The sequence below is a fragment of the Bidens hawaiensis genome, unplaced genomic scaffold (genome assembly GCF_021521415.1).
Source record: "Bidens hawaiensis isolate Kalapana, Puna unplaced genomic scaffold, B.hawaiensis_p1.1 tig00045235_1, whole genome shotgun sequence".
In the NCBI taxonomy this organism is placed as follows: domain Eukaryota; kingdom Viridiplantae; phylum Streptophyta; class Magnoliopsida; order Asterales; family Asteraceae; genus Bidens; species Bidens hawaiensis.
Genome location: NW_027498026.1, coordinates 59,688 through 67,798, shown reverse-complemented (window position 1 = coordinate 67,798; position 8,111 = coordinate 59,688). Strand labels below are relative to the sequence as shown.

Below are 8,111 nucleotides of genomic sequence, written 5' to 3'. Positions count from 1 at the left end.
ATTATGCATAGGATCAGCGTCTTTCTCTTTACGAGCCATCTTCATTATCAAATCAACAAACACAGTTAGAATCTGAAACTGTGTAAACATTTAAGAAACTTTTAATATTGGATATGTGTTTAGAACGAATATAGCATGTATAAGCCTTAGTCCACGGATAAGTTTTTCAAAGTGTAAGCCCGTATAAGTATATTATATGTATAAGTCCAATACAACGTATATGCCTAAAACCACGAATAAGTACATTGAACGTATAACGAATTTCCCGTATATATATACCCAACCCATATAAGTGATTTCAACTGATAAGACAAAATAAACGAATATGTTATAGTATACGGATATGACTCAAACAACATACAAGTCAAAACTGACTTATCTGTCTTATATGTAAATGACATATATCTGTATAAGTCAATGTTTGACTAATCCGACGTATATGTTATTTACATTTATACCCGTATATGTCATGATGACATATCCGGCGTATAAGTCATATACGCTGAATGAAACGTCACAGGCCAAATTACATGAAATTAACCAACAATTGATCAATTCAAAGTTACAATCTTGTATCTTTCATCCCTAATAGTCTATCTATTTTAGCAATTTCACTTTAATCACAGTTTTAGGTAGAATTTCATATATGTTTAGATCCAGAATATTTCAGTGATCGAAAACTAATTTAGGGGGTGTTTGGGATTCCTTATTTTACCTCCTTATAACTTTTCATTAAGTTAATAAGTTAAAACATTGTAACTTAAGAAACTTTTCCTCTCACAATATAAGCAATCCCAATCACCTTATTACTTTTGAAAAAAAGTTATAAGTTAGTGAACATAAGAAATCCCAAACACCCCCTTAGATCAGTAAAACAGTGTCTATCAGTCCTCGGTTAATATCAAACGAAGAATCCATCACAGATTATATCCACACCTATTCTCAAAACCGATTTCATCGAAACATCCAAAAAACCATCAAGAAAGGTCAGCATATAATAATACCTTTTACAATTGTAATAGTGTGAAGATCACTGTTATAACTAACATATAAGTTTTTTCATGGATATGAAATGAAGAACAATGAGAGAGAAAATTGAATGGCTATGGAAACACATAATGGATGTAATGAGTATGGCTTACAAGTTACAGATATTTGTGCATCTCACTTATTCTCCGGATATGTCTTAATAAGACATGTGTGCCGTATAAGTACTTAACTTATACGCCGGATATGTAATACATTACATATACGGCGTATATGTTTAATACATATCTGTCGGATATGTAACGTTAAACGTATCAAACATAAAATTTATACTTTCGAGTTCGATTAAGTCCACATTAATGACCTTAATTGAACCAATATGATTGAAATCTCTTTTTGAAACACTTTTGAAAAGATAAAGTCCAAATTAATGACCTTGATTGACGTTTTAGTCCTTTTTAAAAGTCATATAATCCCATTTACATGAAAAACAAAGCGGATAAATAAGTTTTAAACATTGTTAATTAGATGAATATAAAACCGACTATATATGAAAAACCCAAGCCCAGGATCCATATATGAATTTGCATGCTTACTAATATAAACAGTCATAGGGTGTTTATGTAATATACCTTCAAGAGTCTAAGAAAATGATGGAGATGAAGATATGAATGTTAAGTCTTCAAGATAGAAGAACCTCAAACTTTTATACCCTTCAAGCTTCCAACAAACACCCTTGTTATGCTAGGATTTACACTTGAAAACTCCTTGTTCCGGAAATGGAGATAAAGACGAGAGAGTTTCTTGCTTCTTGTGTGTTTGAGAGAGAAAAATAGGTGCAACCAATGCACCAACAATCTAACCAATGGATTCTAATGCATGCCTTGGAATTATAAAGTAATAAAGAGGTGAGAGAGCAGGGGGGGGGGGGGAAGGTGGGAGGCCCACATGGGTTCCCTCTTGGCATTTTCAAACTCAAAACTAATTATAATGCTTATGTTATATCATAACATAACATGCAAAATCCAATAAGCTTTGCACGTTATTATTTAACCAACTTAAATAACATGGTATATTCAAAATGCAAAATGCAATAAATCTTAAATAACATTACAAGTAACATGCAAAATGCAAAATCTCTAATAACATAAATTATCCATATAATTTATATATTTCACAAGTGAAAATAATTAGAAACCCAATTTCCAAATATTCTTAGGGTTGATATTTATTTGTTAGATCATATCTCAAATAAATATTGTGGTTTTTTTTGTCTAGCTTGTTTTTGGATATGACCCGACTTGGATCATAACGTGCTAGACATATCAATTATAGTATGTGTCTTTGGCAGACGAAGTCCAACACAATTCAATTTGAAATTCTCAACAGTTCATCCCAAAAAAATAGCAAACCATTCATCAGAGTAAAAAATAACTCAAAAGGGTAAAAATCTTTTTGGTTTAATGAAAAATAGTAACACCATTTTTTAAGAAAAAATAAACCATTTAAACAAATATTTTGTGAGTTTGAGCAAGGAATCATATTGACCAAATCGCCCTTCCATCATAGTTTTATCTTCAGCATTATTATGACAGGTGTTTAAATTAGTCATTGATATTGTTGTCCACCTAAACTTTAACTACAAATTTTTAGAAAATCCAGTGATATGATTAAGGTTCAGTTAAGCACACAATATCAGGAAACGATCAGTGTCTTATCTTTATTCAGGCTTATTTTGATTTTTACCATGTTAACCCAGCATGATTTAAACCTTAGAACAAGCAGATCAAAACACTTCAAATACCTAATAACCTTCACAACAAGATATACCCCCATTATCAAGCAATACCCCAAATTTCTTTACCCATGAATGAGTATGCACGATTTCATCTATATGGCTTGCAGTCATTGTATCCCCTAGGGTCCGTTTCTTACTGGTATTAAGACGCGCGCAAGGGAGGAAGAATGTATGTCTATGAAAGTGGCTGATCAAGTCAAGAATGAATTTGTACAAAGTACAGCATTGATCAAGTTTAATGAATTCGCTTAATAAGCAATTTAATATTCAGACTTTGTGAATACCCAGATGATAAACCACATAAAGACTTATTTGCATCCAGAAATTTGAATCATCCCATCAATACAGGATGTAAAGCCATAAAACCATATACCATGAATGATCCAATCATTCTTTTAAACATTTCAAAGCATTTAATTTTGGTGATAATGCTAAAACATAAGGCTTGAGTACGACAGGCTATTACATTTCTGCCTTCATTACAAATATTTTTGTTAGAGAAACTAACCCCCCCCCCCTTTGAACTGGGCTAGTTATGTTTGTATCACTTACTATTCCTTACTTGTTTGTTTTAAAGCCTACCAATGCACTAATACATTTAAGCACACAACCTTTTAAGCCTATTTATTATTGGATTTGGGACTAGATGATCAATGCACTAATACATTTAAGCACACGGAAGAACTTTCACCAATTTCAAACATACTCTTAACCACTTTTTCTTCCCTTTTAAGAATTTTAGTTGGAACACTTTTTAGTGTAGGTGTTTGATTCACATTTTTCTTCAAAACATTGACCTCTTTCTTGTGAACATGATCGTGTTGAAACCGATTAGGACAAGCATAAAACAAATGTCATATCTCATTGCAATTAAACCATCTTCTCCGTTCTGCTACAAATTCAACTAGTGAAGATCGATTTTCAACTCGATCATGTTGTTGTTCTTGCTTGTAAAACTCTTCATTACTTTCTTTTAAAAAACAACATCCTTTTCAGTGTCAATTTTACCGGCTTTAACAAACACAATCTTTTTAAACTATTTGACTTGTGTCTTGTTATAAAAGCTTGTTTTTGCAAACCTCTTGTTCTCAATTTTAATCTCAGACTCATTCAACACTTGTTCAGCAACTTGAACTCAGACTTCACTTTCACACTCAGAACTATTCATAGATTTTTCAAATTCGACATCAATTGAATTAGGCAAAACTGTTTTAGAATCACTATTTGAAGAATTAATCTCCAAGTTCAACACCTTGAGAAACCTTTTGGTTCTTTTGGAATATATGAATTCCAAATCGGAAGCGGAACTGCATGATACTCTAAACCAGTTTGTCCTTAATCCCCCATTATTCTTTTAATGAATTATGTTATCAAAAACATATGATGAGGACGAATAACTCTTAAGCTTTTGACCAACTCTTTCAGTTTCAATCTTTACAGATTGTAACTCTTGCTTAAGAGCGGCATTCTCATAAATGTGCCTATTAATAGTAATTTGCTTAACTTCTAGAGTATGTTTCATCATGAGAATAGTTTTCTCATATTCTTGAATTTTGTTCCATAAATATTTCTCAGATTTTTGTAATTTCTCAAAAGCTTCATCAAGGATACTTTCAAGAAATTTGATTTCATAATTTTTAATCTCACAATCTTCACAATCTAGATCAAATTTTTCACATTTAATCACATTAGATTGCGAACATACCTGATTTGCCATAAGCACATGTTGATCAATCTTTTCAAGTTCTCTTCTCTTGGATCCTCTTCTTGATCTTGAACTAGCTCTTCTTAAGTTTGAACTTCCTCTTTATCCAGTTCGTCATCTTCTTTTCCATAATCAATTTTCCCATGAGATACTTCTTCTCCATTAAACCAGCCTGGAAAATTCTTAATAATATCAGAGGGGGAAAATAGATTGCAAATAATCAGAGGGAATATGATGAATCCTGTCATATTTGCATGTGTCAACATCCTCAAGCTCCTTTTCAGCAATTCCATCCTTAAGCTACTTTTTGAAATCAGCAATTACATCCTTAACCTTTTTAGCTACCTCTTCAATAACCACCTCAGATACTACCTGAGCTACCATCTCAACTACCTCTTGAACAGCAACATCTTTAAACACCTCAAACACCTGAGCAACATTTTCTTGTTGAACATAATTGTTCCAATTGAATCCCTCATCCACTTGAGCAGCATGATATGCTTTTTTGGTTGATGCTTCAGCCTCAATCGTTTTTTTCCAGCATCAGCAGATTTGTTGGGAGAATTGTGAAGGTGGATAGCTTGCTGGTTATAATCTCTTCTAAATTGATTGGCACTTCTATCTCCAACTTCCTTGCTTGTACACTCCCTTTTAAAAATGCCTTTTTTCCTTGCATCGAAAGCATCTAAGTATATGGATGGAAGAACCAAGAATTCAAATAGTTAATACTAAGAGTTTGTTGAATTCCTATGCATGTTGAATTTATGTTATGTGAGCTTGCTTAGCTCAGAGGTTAGAGCATCGCATTTGTAATGCGATGGTCATCGGTTCGATTCCGATAGTCGGCTTTTCTCTATTTGTTTTATTCGATGTTTTACATGATACATGATTGATAATGCATCTTTGCAATCAAAGAATATTGAAAAAATAAATAAAATAAAGTGTCCTCCTCTTTTCGCAAAAGCCGTTGATTTATTATGTTATTATGTTATAGGAATATCCCACTATCTCACGAAAAGAGTCCTTTTCTTTTGCTATATATAGAATAGAAAGATCTTTATATCAAGACAATTTTTCCCAGTAATTTCCTTGAATCTTTGAGCCCTTCATATAAAACTTGCCATGAACCACTTAATGTTTAGCATTTCCATTTCCTAAGGATCTATTTTATTATAATTCTTTTTTGTCATGTTGAATTTACCAATTCTTCCAGCAATTAATCCTTCATATGATTCCAAGACAGTCCCTAGAAATGTCATATGTTCTTTAACATTGTCATCCGTTAACCCATTTATATTCTTGAGATTCACAGCAATACTACAGTGTAAAACCTCAGGATTTTGGATTTTTGGTGGAGTGTTCTGTTCAGTAGGAAAAGTTCCAGAATAGCTACTAGAATATTGTGGAGTAGCTTGAGATCCACCCATTGAGTTTCCCACAAATGCATTTCCATCCGGGCAGAAAGTTGTTTGAATCATTGGACTTGAAGTAGGAGTGTTGTAGTACAATCCAATATCTTAAATAGCAGCAGAACTCTTCATCTGTTGTTTCTTTCTCAGCTCTAAACCTTGTGCCTCCAGCTTCTCAATAAAACTAGCAAAAGTGAGACGTGCATACGCAATGAGATTTGATTGTTAAATCATGATGAATGCCTCCCATTTTATCTGGAAACACATCAGCTAACTTATCAATGTATTCATAATCAAGTTTATCAACTCCCATCCTCTTCATCTCATTAACCAGATGACAATATCTTTCAATCAGCTAAGCAAATGTTTCACCTTTAACCAACGTAAAGATATCGAATTCTTTCTTCAAAAAATGCATTTTAGACTTTCAAATTTCGGGATTACCTCTATCGTTGTTCAACAGTTCTCTCCAAATAGTACAACAAGACCCATTATATTGAAGCATTTGGAATATTTCAACTTTGATCGCTTGTTGAAATAGATTCAACATCTTCTTTTCTCTAATAAACAAATATTTTTCAGTCTCATCAACTTGTGATAAACGATAATTTTTCCCGTTTTCATTCTTAGGGATCACATACTCCACTTCTACAGCCAACCAAGTGTCATAGTTTCCAGCTTGCACGTGAGTCTCAAATTTATCTGCCCATTTTGGATAATCTTCCACTTTGAGAAGTTTAGGTAGCTTATTGGCAGTCCCTATATCATTATCAAGATTCAAACTTTGAAGCAAAGTTGATTGTTGTGACACGAACGCATTCAAATTTTTCATCTATGTTAAAAACACTATGTCCGTATGTGTTCAATCAAACCCGGATATGTCCAGTCAACGTATAAGTACTTATACTGATAACTTTTTGACCAAATGAATAACTCAGTAAACAAATAACTTTTGATCAAACAGAAAAATCAGTTAACGTTGGAGCTCGGATCCTGTGAAACCCTGAACCGATCTCAGATCTAGGATTACTTAACCAATTATACGGATCTAGTTCATGATGCTACTGATTATATGTTATGTATTCCTATTAGTATTAGTTGTATATATATGTGTATGTGTAATATTAGATTGAATACGTTAATGAAGCTTGAGAGTAGATCTGGACAGAGGCTCAATAATAATACTCAAAAACTTAAATAAACAATGGACACACCACTATATATAGAAGATGAATTCTGGTTCGTTACACATACCGTAACGAACTAGACTTCACTTCGTTACACTACAATACTTTAAATAAACTTAACGAAGTACTTCCTGATTCGTTAAACATCCTTAACGAATCAGGTATAACTTACCATAAGGTCTAGTTCGTTTAACATGCTTAACGCACTAGATAGCTCCCTAACGAACTAGCTTAATAATACTATGACTTTTACACTAAATAAACAATAAATACTTAACGATAGATACAAAGACTCGAGACGCAAAACCGTGTACTAACAGACACCCGGTGTCTTGAGCTCTTTGTCTTTAATTTACTTGAAGCGTCTTGTCTGCCAATCTCTGCAGCTGTGAATACCATGTTCATGACACACACGAACACCAATTGCATTGCTCGGTCGTATTCACGACGTTCTATCAATATCTTATTCTTGAACATCACGTCATTGTCGGTCTCAGTCAAGTTCATGAGCCACATCGGATCGATGATCTTTATCAGCTCGGTCTTTAAGCCTTTACCCAACACAATAACGGCTTCTCCAGTCTTGTTGTCATAGTACCAGCGGTTGAAAGATAAATACATGTGTTGGTTCAAAGTCTTCACCGGCACACGCTTCATGGTCTTTGGCAGCTTTACCTTAAGAATCAACTTCCTCCAACCTGTCCTTGGATCAATTTCATCGATACGCTTACGTTTAGGGACCTGTGGTTTAAGGAACTTAAACCCATGATTAACCTCAAACAGCAGATGTTTGTGAAACCAATATGCATGTTGAAATCCCCCACGGTTTATAAAAGGACGGTACGCCAAGGTCCGTACGTCCCATCTTGGTAACGACGGAACGTCAGTAATCCTCTCATACTACTGAACGCCCTTCTCCTATTTGATAATACATACATTTAAATCAGAATCAAACAACCATGAAATAATGTCACCTTGGACTTTAGATACATCCTTGAAGGAGGTCATTTGATTTGCTTGAGCTC

The 8,111-nt window shown here is 33.7% G+C and overlaps 1 non-coding gene across 1 annotated transcript; it reads left to right on the top strand.

Annotated features, from left to right (window-relative positions):
- The first annotated feature begins 5,265 nt into the window (after positions 1-5,265).
- On the top strand, positions 5,266-5,338 carry TRNAT-UGU (transfer RNA threonine (anticodon UGU)). Its single transcript has one exon. It is a non-coding gene; the product is annotated as a tRNA-Thr (tRNA).
- Positions 5,339-8,111: the final 2,773 nt, after the last annotated feature.